General features: G+C 44.9%; 1 protein-coding gene across 3 annotated transcripts in view; it reads left to right on the top strand.

Moving 5' to 3' along the window:
- LOC126412177 (endophilin-A) overlaps positions 1-16,483 on the top strand; it is a 761,714-nt gene that overhangs the window by 93,325 nt on the left and 651,906 nt on the right. For all 3 annotated transcript variants that reach the window (XM_050081660.1, XM_050081659.1, XM_050081658.1), the window contains exon 2: positions 10,671-10,712. The gene's annotated coding sequence lies outside the window, so the exon portion shown is untranslated. The remainder of the gene's footprint in view (positions 1-10,670; positions 10,713-16,483) is intronic.

The raw sequence follows: 16,483 nt of genomic DNA, 5'->3' as shown, positions 1-16,483 counted from the left end.
TGATGTCTCGCAGCATGTCCTGGCTGCACTGGTCGCCCAATTGCTGCCGCCTTTCTTGCTATTGGGCGACTTCAACGCCCATAACCCTCTGTGGGGTGGGTCAGTGGCCACAGGTCGAGGCGCCATCGTTGAACATTTGTTGTCGCAGCTCGATCTCTCGCTGTTAAATGATGGCGCCTTCACACACTTCAGTGTGGCGCATGGAACCTACTCCGCCATTGACCTTTCTATCTGTAGCCCTAGCCTCTTACCGTCTGTCCAATGGAGTGTGCATGACGACTTGTGTGGTAGTGACCACTTTCCGCTCTTTTTGTCACTACCACAGCGTCACTCTTCTGGGCGCCCTAGCAGATGGGCTATGAATAAGGCTGACTGGGATTTGTTCTCCTCCACTGCAGCTTTTGAGCCTCTCTCTACTGATGACATTGATGCGGTGGTTCAATCTGTCACCACCGGCATCGTTACTGCCGCCGAATCTGCCATTCCCCGTTCTTCTGGGTCCGCTCGGCGGAAGGCTGTGCCTTGGTGGTCGCCTGAGATCGCTGAAGCGATTAAAGATCGCCGGCGGGCGCTCCAGCGTCACAAGCGACATCCCTCCTTAGCCCACCTTATCGCCTTCAAACGGCTGCGTGCGCGGGCCCGCCTCCTTACCCGCCACGGCAAGAAGGAGTGCTGGGAGCGGTATGTGTCCACCATTGGCCTCCATGGCACTCCCTCGCAGGTCTGGGCCAAGATTCGACGCGTCTACGGCTATCGGACCCCTGCCAGCGTCCCTGCGCTCTCACTGAATGGAGCCGTTTGTACCGACTCCGACGTCATTGCAAATCGCTTAGCAGAGCATTTTGCTATGAGTTCCGCTTCTGCGAATTACCCCCAGGCCTTCCGCTCCATTAAAGAGCGGCTGGAACGTCGGAGCCTTTCGTTTCGCAGCAACCACCCGGAATCTTACAATGCTCCATTCAGTGAGTGGGAATTTCGCAGTGCCCTAGCTGCTTGCCCTGATACCGCTCCTGGGCCAGATGGCATCCACTGTCAGATGCTGAAACACCTTTCAGTGGACTGCCAGCGGCGCCTTCTCGATCTTTACAACCGTCTTTGGGTCGAGGGGGAGTTTCTGTCGCAATGGCGGGAAGGCATTGTCATCCCCGTTTTGAAACCTGGGAAGACCCCTCTGGAGGTGGACAGCTACCGTCCCATTAGCCTCACCAACGTTCTTTGTAAGTTGCTTGAACGGATGGTGAGCCGGCGCTTGCATTGGGTACTGGAGTCTCGGGGCCTTCTGGCTCCGTCTCAGGGTGGGTTCCGTAAAGGCCGCTCCGCCACCGACAATCTGGTGAGTCTGGAGTCGGCCATCCGGCGTCATCACATTCTTTCTACGCTTCATGGATGGGGTCTTCGGGGTCCTCTGCCGATTTTTATCCGCAATTTTCTGTCGTGTCGTACCTTCCGCGTGCAAGTCGCGGCCTCGTATAGTTCCTCCCACGTCCAGGAGAACGGTGTGCCACAGGGCTCTGTTTTAAGTGTCTGTCTGTTTTTAATAGCCATTAACGGGCTTGCTGCGGCCGTGGGAAATTCTGTCTCCGCTTCCCTGTATGCTGACGACTTCTGCCTTTATTACAGCTCTACTGGCATTGCAGCTGTTGAACGTCAGCTACAGGGCGCTATCCGTAGGGCGCAGTCTTGGGCTGTAGCGCATGGGTTTCAGTTTTCGGCAGCCAAGACCTGCGTTATGCATTTCTGCCGGCGACGTACTGTCCACCCGGAGCCGCAGCTTTCTCTTAACGGCGAACTTCTTTCGGTGGTGGCATCACACCGGTTTTTGGGGGTGGTTTTCGATGCCCGGTTGACTTGGCTGCCTCATATCCGGCAGCTCAAACAGACGTGTTGGCGGCATCTCAATGCACTGCGATGTTTGAGCCACACCCGCTGGGGAGCCGACCGCTCTACCCTGTTGCGGCTCTACCAGGCGTTAATCCAGTCCCGTCTGGATTATGGGTGCCTGGCATATGGCTCAGCATCCCCGTCTGTGTTGCGGGTGCTGGACCCAATTCTCCACAGCGGGATACGCCTTGCCACTGGTGCTTTCCGCACCAGCCCTGTGGACAGCTTACTCGTGGAGGCAGGTGTCCCTCCACTGCGTTTCCGACGCCAACGTTTGCTGGCAGCTTATGCTGCCCATGTTCTAAGCTCGCCCGGGCATCCTAACTATCGTCTCCTGTTCCCGCAGTCAGTCGTCCATCTGCCGGAACGTCGGCCCCGGTCGGGTTGTCCGATCGCCATACGCGTCAAGGAGCTTCTCTCCGGGCTTGGGCTTGTCCCTGTTCCACCTCCTTTCCGGGCACCTCTGCGTACACCCCCGTGGTGCGTTCCTCGCCCTTGCCTTCGGCTAGACTTGGCACGGGGCTCGAAGGACTCAGTCCCTCCAGAGGCCTTCCGCCGCCGCTTTTATTCCATCCTGGCCACGTATCAGGGCTCTGGCATTGTTTACACCGACGGCTCGATGGTTGCTGGTCGAGTCGGTTATGCGCTCACTCTAGGGGACCATTCCGAACAACGTTCCTTGCCGGCTGGCTGCAGCGTTTACACTGCTGAGCTGGTCGCCATCTTTCGAGCCCTAGAGTATATCCGCTCCTGCTCAGGTGAGTCCTTCGTTATCTGTAGCGATTCCCTGAGCAGTTTACGAGCACTAGACCAGTGTTTTCCTCGTTCTCGTCTGGTGATGGCTATCCATGAGTCCCTGCATACTCTTGCGCGTTGCGGCCGCTCTGCGGTCTTCGTGTGGACCCCAGGCCATGTTGGGATCCCCGGCAACGAGTATGTTGACCGGCTGGCGAAAGAGGCGACTAGTGCACCATCTCTGGACGTTGGCCTCCCGGAGACAGATTTGCGAGCGTTCCTACGCCGCAAAATTCTGGCCCTTTGGGACACTGAATGGCGCGGCTTGCCTTCACGCAACAAACTTCGGGCCATCAAGGGGGCTACCGGTGTGTGGCGCTCCTCCTTGCGGGTCTCTCGCAAGGAGTCTGTTGTCCTCTGCCGGCTGCGCATTGGGCACACTCGGCTTACGCACGGCCACTTATTGCGCCGTGAGGACGCGCCTCTATGTCGCTGCGGCTCCGTTTTATCCGTGGTTCATGTTTTATTGGAGTGTCCGTTTTTAGCCGCGCTCAGGCAGTCGTTCGCACTGCCTGACTCGCTCCCTGCCCTTTTAACAGATGACTCGGCTATGGCTGACTTAGTTTTACGTTTTATTCTGGCAGGGGGTTTTTATTCTTTAATCTGAGTGTTTCTGTTTTTATCTTATTGTTTTGTGTTGATTCTGGCCTTTGGCCTCCGGTTTTAAACTGATTTTTTAATGTGTTTCTAAGTGGTTGGCTTTTCCTTTTTTATTTCTATGGTCGGCCAACCACCGTCACACTCTGTGTGGTTTTAGTTCGTTTTGCCTTGTCCTTGTTTCAGTTTCTCTTGTTCTGTATCGTCTGTGATCTCTTCTGTTTCTCGTTTTTATTCTCTGTGGGTGTTCTTTGTCTTTGGAAAAAGGGACCGATGACCATGGCAGTCTGGTCCCTTTAATCCCCCAAACCAACCAACCAACCAGACGCGTGCTGCGGTGGCCCATATGTAGAAACGTTAGCCGAACGGTCGTTGAGGAGATAGTGTTGTTAGTCCATTGGATCATCTGGGCGGTCTGTTGCTCAACAGTTGCCCGTATAAACATCTGCAGAGATGTCGTTTAGCCGTGTCATCTATGGCCCGTGGTCCACCACAGTTGGCTCGGCGCTGGTTTTGGATAGCGCCATTTTGCCATGCGCGGTATACTGTAACTACTGAGGGTCGTGAACAGTTTGCAAATTTAGCCGTTTCGCAGTGGTTCCATCCTTGGCCCGAAGGACGATTATCATTTTCTTTTGGCTGTCAAATAAATCGCACCGTTTTCGCACTTCGACAACGACTGCACTGTTTTCCGCATCCCCCCACACACTGTAGACATCCTCCACTGCTAGTACTACCACCGGCTATCTGCGACTGCACGTTGACGTCGAATATAGGCGGTGGTCACATTAATATGACTGGACAGAGCATGTTGTAACATGTAAGTAATGTTTCGAAATACACAATGACTTTTCGTTCCTATGCCTTGCTCTTTATGGGAAGCACACTATTAATTTTCATATTAAAAATGAAGAAATTCCTCGAGCTGTGTTTAAGGCGTTGATTTTATTTTAGCAACTAGTTTCAACGTTGTAGCAACGTCATCTTCAGGCCCTATAAAATCAACAAGCAATTTGACATCAGTAATGTATTTGTTATTATGTAAACAAATATATTATAAACATATTACATAATGGACGAATTCAATAAAATTAATTACATTTTGGCCGTTTTCATTAAATGCAATCATTCTGGAAATCAACAATTTATGTGGTACCAATAAGTACAAATGAAATTATATATACATGATCGTTTTTATTACAGATCAATGTCAAGCATTAAATGAAATGGGAGTATATATAAAAAAACTTAGGTAACAGGTGTTAACGTTTAGGGATAATATACAGTGCTAAAGGGAATATGCATTGCTAATCAGACATATGTAGGGTAAGATCCATTATTAAAGAAGGGAGGGAAAGGTAGAAATAGAGTTATGTTTGCATAACATCGCATTGTCATCATACTAAAGTGACAGTGTAGCGCCGGCCGAGGTGGCCGAGCGGTACTAGACGCTACAGTCTGGAACCGCGCGACCACTACGGTCGCAGGTTCGAATCCTGCCTCGGGCATGGATGTTTGTGATGTCCTTAGGTTAGTTAGGTTTAATTCGTTCTAAGTTCTAGGGGACTGATGGCCTTAGACGTTAAGTCCCATAGCGCTCAGAGCCATTTGAACAATTTGACAGTGTAGCAAGTTACTTAAACAACGTCAATCACAGCCTTTCCTTCCCTTTACTATTCTTTAATAATGGATCTTACCCTACATATGTCTGATTATCAATGCATATTACCTTTAGCACTATTTATTATCCCTAAGCGTAACGCCTGTCACTTAAGGTTTTTTATATATATACTCCCATTTCATTTAATGCTAAACATTGATCTGTAATAAAAACGATCATGTATATATAATTTCATTTGTACTTATTGGTAGCACATAAATTGTTGATTTCCAGAATGATTGCATTTAATGAAAACGGCCAAAATGTAATTAATTTTATTGAATTCGTCCATTATGTAATATGTTTATAATATATTTGTTTACATAATAATTCATAGATTACTGATGTCAAATTGCTTGTTGTATGTATGGTATATTTTATAGGGCCTGAAGATGACATTTTTACAACGTTGAAACTAGTTGCTAAAATAAAATCAACACCTTAAACACAGCTGGAGGAATTTCTTCATTTTTAATATAAATTTATACCAGCTGACGACCCACTGTCCTCCATTTCAACTATGGATATACGAAGATTATTAATTTTCAGTTCATCATGCACTTGAAAAGGCCTATAAAGCCGAAATCACGATTATATGAAATAAATGAATAGTAATTTACAGTCAGGTGGAAAAATTTCTTTCAAAAAGCGCTTACTCCGGGACAGGTTGAAATATTCACTGTCAAAACAGTTATCTGCGTTGTAGCTAAGCCAGTTTTCAGCAGTATTCTTTCTTCCGGGAGTGCCATTGCAGTAAGATATCCAGGAGAGCTCCTGGGAAGTTTGGGAAGGCCAGAAACGAGTGACGGTCCAGAATACAGTTTTAATTAGCACGGAAGTTTCAAAATCTTTGTGGTTCCACTTGAGAGCGCTTCAGTTGCAAATAACAATGACGAGAGCACTGATCTTTTCTGTGCGCTTAGCAACCGTCCTGTGAAACACATCCAAGTTCTTCATCAAGTCGTATGTGAGTGCTGTGTAAGGCGTGGCGCTTACGATACATTAATACAATCGAGAGTTCGACAGCTGCTCTGGAGGCGAGTTCGACAGCTGCTCTGGAGACGCCCGCTGACGGGTTCTAGGTTTGCACTTCTCTGCATCAGGCGTGAACGCAGGCCGGCGTTTACACAGCTGGTGGTGGCCAGAGGCAAGCCAGTAGCGCGGCCTAGGCCTATGCTTCGCTGTGCCTGCAATACGCCGACAGCGTTGAGTGGTGGGCGTCCCTTTGTTGTGGCAGCCGACTCTATTACTCCGGTCGCTCCTAGAACAAGTACTGCTCGATACCACGGCGTCCTTTAATTCTGTTATATCGCAAGTCGCAGCCAATCCTGAATGTCGAATGATAATGAACTCACTCTTGAACGTAATATGACAGAGACGACTCTGTCCTAAACTCAGGAAAGATACCGAAAAACCTGATAATGTCCAATTGTAAGTACGCTAGTGGCCATTAAAACGCCAACAACATGAAGAACAGACAACAACACAAATATTGTATGTATGCATTATGGTAGTAAGATTACGCTATTAAATTTGTAGGTGATTTGGCGGTATACTGAGAGCGAAATTGCTGCCACCTCTTATAGCGACAACGTCTCTAAACCGGTTAGGCGTGTAGTCGAACTGAGCTTTGGTCACAAGTACAGGTGTATCATTCCACGCTGCTTTAACTTAGTGCAAGAATTCAGTAGTTGTAGTGGTTGGCGTTTGGTGGCGTGCCAGTCTCTCCTCTTGCCATGACCAAATGTTTCCAACGGGTGAGAAAGATCTGAAGAACACGTTGGCCTCGGCAGTGGTCGAACGTCGTATGTATTGAGATAAATCAGAACAGCCTGCTCTCTCGCCCAGCACAAAGTCTCAAGCGACTGGAAAAAAGCGCAGGGGACTCTCGTATATAAGATCGATAAAAGAACGGATCCGCAAAATTACAGACCAATATTCCTAGCACTGGTTTCCTGCAGAATTCTTGAACACATTCTGATTTCGAATATAATAAATTTCTTTCAGACTGAGAAGCTACTGTCCACAAATCGGCAAGGTTTTAGAAAGCATCGGTCGCACGAAACTCATCTTGCCCTTTTCACACAAAATATCCTGTTAACCATGGACAGATTCTGTATTTATAAATTTCCGAAAAGCGTTTGACACGGTGACTTTTTGTAGACTGTTAACGAAGGTACGAACATACGGATTCGGTACCCAGATATGAGAGTGGATTGAAGACTTTTTAAGTAATACGACCAAGTATGTGGTCCTCGATGACGAGTGTTCGTCAGAGAGAAGGGTACAGTCAGGAGTGCCAGAGGGAAGCTTTTATTCTTTATATGTATAAATGACCTTGCGGGCAGTATGAGCACCAATTTGCGGTTGTTCGCTGTGCTGTGGTGTACGGGAAGCTGTCATCGGTGAGTGAATGTAGGAATATACGAGATGACGCAGAAAAAATTTCTAATTGGTGTGATGAAATGCAACTTGCTCTAAATGTAGAAAAAAGTAAGTTAATGCGGAAGAGTAGGTAAAACAAACCTGTTATGTTCGAATGCAGCATTACCAGCGTACAGCTTTACACAGTCAGGTCGATTAAATATATAGGCGTAACGTTGCAAAGCGATATGAAACGGAATGAGAGAATTACGGAAAAGTGTAGCTCACCCATAAAGGAGACGGCGTGTAGATCGCCAGTGCGACCTATTCTAGAGTACTGATCCCCACAAGGTCGAATAAAGGAAGAGACCAAGCAATTCAGATACGTTTTGCTAGATTTGTTACCAGAAGATTCTGTCAGTTTGCAAGTATCATACAGATGCTTCGTGAACTCAAATGTGAACATACGGAGAGAAGATGGCGCTCTTTTCGGGAGTCACTGTTGTGGGAATTTAGAAAACCCTCATTTGAGACCGACTGCAGAACAATTCAATTTAGAAAATGTAACAGACCTACTAAGGCGACTGCCTACACTACACTTGTCCGTCCTCTTTTAGAATACTGCTGCGCGGTGTGGGATCCTTAACAGATAGGACTGACGGAGTACATCGAAAAAGTTCAAAGAAAGGCAGCACGTTTTATATTATCGCGAAATATAGGAGAGAGTGTCACAGAAATGATACAGGCTGGACATCATTAAAAGAAAGGCGCTTTTCGTTGCGACGGAATCTTCTCACGAAATTCCAATCACCAACTTTCTCCTCCGAATGCGAAAATATTTCGTTGACACCGATCTACATAGGGCGAAACGATCACCACGATAAAATAAGGGAAATCAGAGCTCGTATGGAAAGATGTAGGTGTTCATTTTATAAGATTGGAGTAATAGTGAATTGTGAAGGTGGTTCGATGACCCCTCTGCCAGGCACTTAAATGTGATTTGCAGAGTATCCGCGTAGATGTAGATGTAGAACTGCCGCCAACGGTAATTTCGCATAAATACCACGAAAATAAGATGCAAGAAATTAGATCTCGTACGGAGGAGGCATGTAGTCATTTTTCCCTCGCTCTATTTTCGAGTGGAACAGGAAAGGAAATCACTGGCAGTAGTAAGTGGTACCCTCCGCCATACACTGTACGGTGGCTTGGGGATTATGTGTGCAGACATAGATATTCATGTGATCTTGTGTTACCTAGTTGAAAGACAACCTCATGGAGACGACGAAGACAGGGCACAGCCGCCAACCTTAATACATCAAAAATTTGCTATGCAAAGCAGAAGTTATCGTGTTGTGGTCCCAATGGCACTCCATGCCACCTCGCCACGTGGTGGACCAATGTGGCGATAATGAATGCAATTTGACAGTCTTAGTTCTCCTCAGAGCCTCCACTGTACGCGGAACCGAAACACGTCTGGAAAGCCGGCGTGGTGCCATTGCTGTGTGGTGTTGCCGTTGGATGCGTCTCTCTCAGCTGCAGCGAAATTACAGCGCAACAATGGTTCCCATGCTGGCAGCCCGTAAGGCTCCAAACGTAGTCGCTTTGTCCGTGTCGATACTTGTCTTGATACAAGCACACTGATTGAAGGAACGTGACTATTCTGCGCGGCCGAGCCAAGAACATGCCTGGAGTTATTGCGCGAGGCCACTGAGATCCTGCAAGCCGTTGAGCGTGGCTCTTTTGAATTCATCGATACCATGTTCTCCTGACAGTCGTATTCCGACCAACACGGGCAGCAGTATCATGGAATGATAAAACGCATTGTTAATAGCCCACGATCCTGCCGCTGTTGAATTCCTACAATGCTGGTTGACATTCCTCCTCCTTACACGCCACACGACACGATGTGCTCACAAACAAACGACATTCAAATGAGATTTCAGAATGATAAAAGTGTTACGTAGTCTTTCCTTATATACGGATTGTAAATCGCGTTACTCGTACCTACTTCCACGGTGGCTCTGGATTGTTAATCTATTCTACTATATACAGATAAGACGATGCTGCCAAAAACCTCAAATTTCTTCACCGATTTACTTCAGATCCTCACATAGTGCGCTAATAAATATTTGGATAGAAATAGCATATGTATTTTTATAATATATAGGTATGTATATGTAATATATAAAGAGAAAACATTGTTAGCAAAATCCTCGAAAAGTTCTTAACCAGTTTTTACACGATACTCTAATAAAAAATCTGATATACAGGGGATGTATATATTTTTTAAAAAAGCTACAATGTACACATATCATCTGTTAAATCAGTCATCGAGAAAGAAAATACTGTGCTGTGCTGTGAAAATGTGCGGTCTATTTTTCTTTCTGACAGTCAGTTTTAACTACAATAAAGGGATACTTAAACCATTAGACAGATTGTTTCTCATATGCACTCTAAGATGACAAAAAAAAACCGCCACGAAGGAATTATCTTAAGGGGATGGAAATCGGTAAGTGTGATGTACACGTACAGACAAACAAATCATCGCAATTACTGAAAAATGGATGATTTATTCAAGAGAAAGACCTTCACAAATTGAGCAAGTCAATAACGCGTGTGTCCACCTCTGGCCCTCATGCAAGCAGTTATTCAGCTTGGCACTGATTGATAGAGTTGTTGACTATCCTCCTGAGGGCATCGTGCCGAATTCTGCTCAATGTGCGCGTTAAATCATCCAAGTCGCGAGTTGATTGGAGCGACCTGCCCAAATGCTCCAAACGTTTTCATTTGGGGTGGGATCCGGCAACCTTGCTGGCCAAGGTAGGGAATAGCGAGTACGAAGTCAAGCAGCAGACACACACACACACAGTGTGCGGGCGGGTATTAACTAACTGAAAAGCAAACCCGGGGTGGCTCGCCATGAAGGGCAACAAAATGGGGTGTAGAATATCGTCGACGTACCGCTGTGCTGTGAGGATGCCGTGGACGACAACCAAAGGAGGCCTTTTATGAAAAGAAAGGGCACTCGCTGTTGTGGGGCCGTGACGGTCGGGTTGGTACCCACCGCTGTTCAGGACGTCTCCATATACGTCTTATGCCATATACGTCTCATTGACTGAAACAGAATTGCCTTCAGTGATGTGTCTCGTTCTGAATGACTCATCTGTTATGAAGCGGCACGTATCAAATCATTTGTAAGCATCTTTAAATTTATCCAGTTTAGCCTTTGCACCGCGAACCGATTGTCATGTGATAAACCTAAATCTATTGTATTTCTATTTTTTTCCGACGTATGTCACACGCTGATACTGACTAAGTTTTCTTCTTCGATTGTTGTTGGTTGTCCACTTTATGGATTGCGTTTTTTTTACAGATCAACTTCGGAGTGTCGCGGGCCGTCGCAACTGCTGCTGACGTAAGTATGGAAACCAGATGAGCCTGCAAGTCCATACGCAAGTTCTAAGATATCGCAAATAAATTGCTTCGCTTTTCTGACCGGTGACCATTTAACTCGTCAACAATTTAACTCCAAGGAGAATGTTGGGCTGAAATGTTGTTGTGGGTTTTTATCTATTAGGCATTGCTCGTTGGTAACAGCTCTGAAACAACTTATGTAGACAATAGAAGTCATTTATTACGAACTGGATTGCTGTGGGTGTGATTACTTAACAGCGCCAGGACCTCTTCTACGAGTCCAAAGTGCAAAATTCCCAAACTGCAAGTGAAAGGCTGTCTTTTTAGATAAATAACGCGCTTATTTTTCAGCGTGAGGCCCTTTAGGCTGGTCTGTGTACTGCATCCAAATTTTTTTTCCAGTGGTTAGCCCACCCATAAAGTGCTCTTTTGAATAGTTTGCCACTATTTTAAGTCTACCATAACCTGTTCAGAATTTTTTCCATTCGCAGATATGGTTAGATTTGGAAATGGATGGCAGACAGAGATCGCAAAGTCAGCGAACAGAGTGGACGTTCTAATGGTTCGTTCGCCACATGCTCAGTTTTATTGTTGTCAAACCACCTTCCTAGGCAAGTGCATGATTATTATTAAAGATGTTTTTCACATAAAGATACTTAGAAGTGGTGTATAATTCAAAAATGAAAACATCCTTAAAATCGATATCAGGCATTGGAAAGAAATGTAACAGTCGGGCGCCTAAAGAGCGCATTTACTTTCAGACTTAAACTAGTCGGCTAAACTGGCCATGTGCCGCCTTCTGCAACATCTATGACAACAGGATCACGGTTTTCGACTTAATGTTCTTGATACGTGCCCATGAACCACGTTTATATCTTCCTCTGAAAGCAATAAACCATGTTGATAACAAATGGGCCTCATGCTGTATGTGGGTAGGAGTTCACCGGCACTTACCAGCAAACTAACATCCAGGAAATACACTCCAGCTAGAAATACTGTTCTTCATATTCTGTGAAGACAAAATTACACCTTTAGAAAGGACTGGAATTTATAGGATTTCCTGCAATTTGTGTGGCAAATTATATGTAGGTCAGTCAGGTAGGGCTGTAACTACTAGACTGACTGAGCATGAAAGGAGCTGAGGTGATTGAAGTACACAAGTTCAAATTCTTGTAGGTCGCAGTAGTTATTCGGAGATGAAAATGCTTGAACAGGATAGACTAGCGTGGAGAGCTGCAACAAACCAGTCTTCGGACGGAAGACAACATCAAGAACGCAAGAGGGAGATTGCAGTTTGAGAGGGCTCGTTCGTAGCCAAAGGACTTCGCATACCTAATACGTCTCGTGACGAAAGCTCCTCATCCGCTTCAATCGCGGAAGGAACAGTCTGCATCAAATGGAGTGGACCATTGTAGGTAGCGGTCATTATCCAGGCGCCGGTCCAGGGTTCCGTTCTGGGGGAGGAGGAGCCAGAATGTGGCACTGTCCTTACTGCTCCTTCCCTCCCCCATCCCTACACCCCCTCAGTCCTCGCTGTCGCAAATATAACGTGCCATCACGTTTGCTTTCAACGTGCTCCATATTCACACGGTTTTAATAATAATAAAATGTTTAAACATAATAATAATAATAATAATTTGTTTAAATCAGTATTTGGTACACACAGATTTGCAAACTATAGTCTCTACGAGCGTCTAAAGAGAAGAATACCGTTCCAGTCTTCTCTTCACAAGTTTGGTAATATCTATTTATTATTATTATTATTATTAATTATTCACGTAGTAGACCCATTGTGGATCACGTGAAGCTTCTACAGCTGCCGGCCGAGGTGGCCGAGAGGTTCTAGGCGCTACAGTCTGGAACCGCGCGACCGCTACGGTCGCAGGTTCGAATCCTGCCTCGGGCGTGGATGTGTGTGATGTCCTTACGTTAGTTAGGTTTAAGTAGTTATAAGTTCTAGGGGACTGATGACCTCAGATGTTGAATCCCATAGTGCTCAGAGCCATTCTACAACTCTTCCTGCGGTTTTTCCATGAGACCTTCATTTTCTCGCTCGTGGCTTTCTTTCTGTCTATCATCCGTTCACTTTGTACCAGTCTTTTTTGCTCTTGTCTCTGGCTGGACTTCCCACTTGTCTAGTTTGCTTCTGTAGGTGTTAAGGTCTGCAGTGTCCTGGATGGTGAGTTGAGCATCAGTAAAGTCTCTTCGTACTTGTTCGGCCCATGCCATACCTTTAAGGTTTTCAGTGGCTGTGAGTATCTGGTGTGTGAGTCTATACTTAAGAAGTTTGTGTATGTGTCCATAGAATGTAAGGCGTCATTTTCTAATGTCAGCAGTAATATTTGAAATTTCCTCTGTAGTTTTGTTGGTTTGCGGTCTATATCCAGCATCAGTTTTTCGTGGCCCAAGGATTTTCCTAATGATCTATCGTTCTTCTTTTTGTAGATTTTGCAGTAGCATCTTTGAGGAGGTTTCTGCTGCGTATAGCACCTCGAGCTTAACGACAGTGCCGTAGTGCCTGATTTTTGCATACATGGACATTCACTTTTTGTTGTAAAGTTGGTGTGTTCGACCGTGGGCTCTGTTTAGTTTCTGTGCTCGAGTTTCTTGAGATTTTTTTTTTCCTAATCCAATGGGCTCCAAATGTTCCCCCAGGTATTTAAAATGTGAAACTCTGTTTATCCGTCCATATTTTGTGGTGAGATTCAGTATGTTTAAGAGTGTACAAATAAATCCAGTTTTCTCAAAAGAAATTTTTAAGCAAACCTTCTCGGCGCATTCCTTGAGTATTTCTATTTGATGTATTGCATTTTGTTCATTGTCTGTCAAAACTGAAAGGTCATCGGCAAAGGCTAGGCTGGTGACTTCAGTTTTCCTTCCAATCTTCACTGGTTTCCATAGGCCACGTTTCCTAAGCACTCTCTCCCATTCCTTTATGACCTTGTCCAAAATGATATTGAACAGAATTGGAGATAGTCTATCTCCTTGTCTTATCCAGTTCTGATCTCAAAACATTCCGAGATTTCACCCATGAATTTTGCTTTAGAGGTTGTGTTGGAAAGTGTCTGTTCAGTGAGTTTACGTGTTTTCTGTTCAAGTCCGAGTTCTATTGTCATACACCTTCTTGAAGTCGACGAATGTACAAATGGTGGGCTAATAGCTCTGTACTTCAACGTTGTTTTTATATTAAAAATTTGTCCAGGGCAGGAACGTCCGAGTACGAAACCTTCTTGATACTCCCCAATTTTGTGTTCAATTTGTTCCAGTAGGCATTAAGAGATCATCTTGTAGTAATGGTAGTAGTGAAATGCCTCGATAATTGTTGACATCCGTTCTGTCGCCTTTTTTGTGCTGGGGGTGGATAAGTGCACGCTTCTAGTCGTCAGGTAATTCTTCTCTTGTCCAAATTTCTTTGATTATATTGGTGAGCTTCTCAAGTGGTTTAGGGTCTAAATTTTTCAGTAGTTCTGCTACTATATTGTCTTCACCAACCGCTTTGTTGTTTTTGAGATGGTGGATGTGCTTGAGGATTTCTTCCTTTGAAGGTGGTTTGAGTCTTGGTTGGTGTGTGCGGGTTCAATAAGTGGGACTCTTTCTGTGGGTTCTGGACAATTTAGTAAGTTGGCGAAGTAAACCTCGAGTTCTTTGCAGTTTTCTTCATTAGTAGGAGCTAATTTTCCCATTTTGTTTTTTAAAGCAGAGATTTTTATTATTGTTGAAGGCACACATTCACAGGTTGACTGTGCCTGCTATCAACAACAAATCCGACACGCTTATTATTATTATTATTATTATCATTATTATTATTATTGTTGTTAGTCCTATTTTCCCCCTTAGCATACGGACTTTTCCATTCTGTCGTTACTTACTACACTTCCCATTATGCCTGTGGACTCAAGAACCGTGTCGCATTTGTTGTTGATAGCAGGAACAGCCAACCTGTCAATATGTGCCTTTAATTAGCTGGTCTGATACCAGTTAGGTTGCAAGCCCATCAACAAAAACGGGTCCTCACTCAAGAAAAAAGTATCGTGTGTTAAAGATAGCTTGTAATTGCTAAAATTTCTAGCCTTTTTTCGACACTTTTATTTTCATGGTACATCATTCTCCGAAAATTAGCTGTGAAATTTGGAAATTGAGCTATGTAAAAAATACTATAAAGGCTGCTGTCTTTTTTTTCACGTTTGCCTTTAGCGACCACGCGGGAAAAGGAGCATTTCAGTGCTTTACGTGTATGTTGTGATAGACAAGAAACGAGTCTGCTGCAATTAGGCCGCGTCATGGCTTTATTGTCGCATGTACACTATTAATCGAGCATTACGTCAGAGTCGGCAGAATGTTCTGTTCTACTGTTCGAGGTCGTGTTTTCACGTTTGGTTGCAGCCGTCGTGAAACGATGCATTGACGAGTGTCTGGTAGTGAGCGAACTGCAGGAGCAAGGAATCACGTGTAGTGCTACTCCGGTTGTTGTGCGTGTAGAGCGGAAAGACATTCGAAAACAGTCTATAACTGCCGTATAGAACGCACTGGCGACATTTTGCTGAACTGGCCAACAGTGAAGAAGCCAGGAATAATATAAATTTTGCGCAAGTTCATAAAATGACAGCAGAACCTTGTAGTATTTTCGAGTCGACTGTTTTCTGTATTTACAGTGTAGTAACATCGGCAGTATCTCTAGGTGTGAGCAACTATTTTGATTCCCCGAGAAAGGAATATAAATGAGAACGGAAATTACAAAACGTTAGTGCGTAGAACTGTACTTCGATAATATGGAAGAGGCCAGAAAAATATAGAGTGATCTCCATGAAAAAATTAATGGTTCTGGCTCAGAGCCCTCCGTTATTTGTCTTCTCCGCTCATTTCGTTTTTGATTCAGAAAGTATAGTAATGGATGAAACTTTTTAATGTAATTCAGAGACAGTACTGCAGCAAGAACGATGTTTTTTTTTGTAAAATGCACTTACTGCATGCAGATGATAATAGTCTTGGAGTGTACTTGGATAGAACGTGGGTTTCACAAAACCACAAGCAAAAATATATTTTGCTGTAGTTGCACGGAAATATTCGCCTGAAAATACCAACAATTATTTTTGTATAGCGTATATCGGCGATTTGGGTGACGTTTGAAGTGACGAACGGTCAATAAGAGCTGCCGCTGTCGCCCACGGCGTCTCTAGTAAATAAAGTGCGTTCATACTTGGCACGATACCATAAGAAAGTAACAGTGATTTCAGGTGTGCCGCAGGGGAGTGTCTTAGGACCATTGCTATTCACAATATACATAAATGACCTTGTGGATAACATCGGAAGTTCACTGAGGCTTTTTGCGGACGATGCTGTAGTATATCGAGAGGTTGTAACAATGGAAAATTGTACTGAAATGCAGGAGGATCTACAACGAATTGACGCATGGTGCAGGGAATGGCAATTGAATCTCAATGTAGACAAGTGTAATGTGCTGCGAATACATAGAAAGAAAGATCCTTTATCATTTAGCTACAATATAGCAGGTCGGCAACTGGAAGCAGTTAATTCCATAAATTATCTGGGAGTACGCATTAGGAGTGATTTAAAATGGAATGATCATATAAAGTTGATCGTCGGTAAAGCAGATGCCAGACTGAGATTCATTGGAAGAATCCTAAGGAAATGCAATCCGAAAACCAAGGAAGTAGGTTACAGTACGCTTGTTCGCCCACTGCTTGAATACTGCTCAGCAGTGTGGGATCCGTACCAGATAGGGTTGATAGAAGAGATAGAGAAGATCCAACG

The sequence above is a fragment of the Schistocerca serialis genome, chromosome 7, assembly GCF_023864345.2.
Source record: "Schistocerca serialis cubense isolate TAMUIC-IGC-003099 chromosome 7, iqSchSeri2.2, whole genome shotgun sequence".
Classification (NCBI taxonomy): domain Eukaryota; kingdom Metazoa; phylum Arthropoda; class Insecta; order Orthoptera; family Acrididae; genus Schistocerca; species Schistocerca serialis.
The sequence above is the reverse complement of the archived record's forward strand: the minus strand, read 5'-3'. Positions and strand labels throughout refer to the sequence as shown.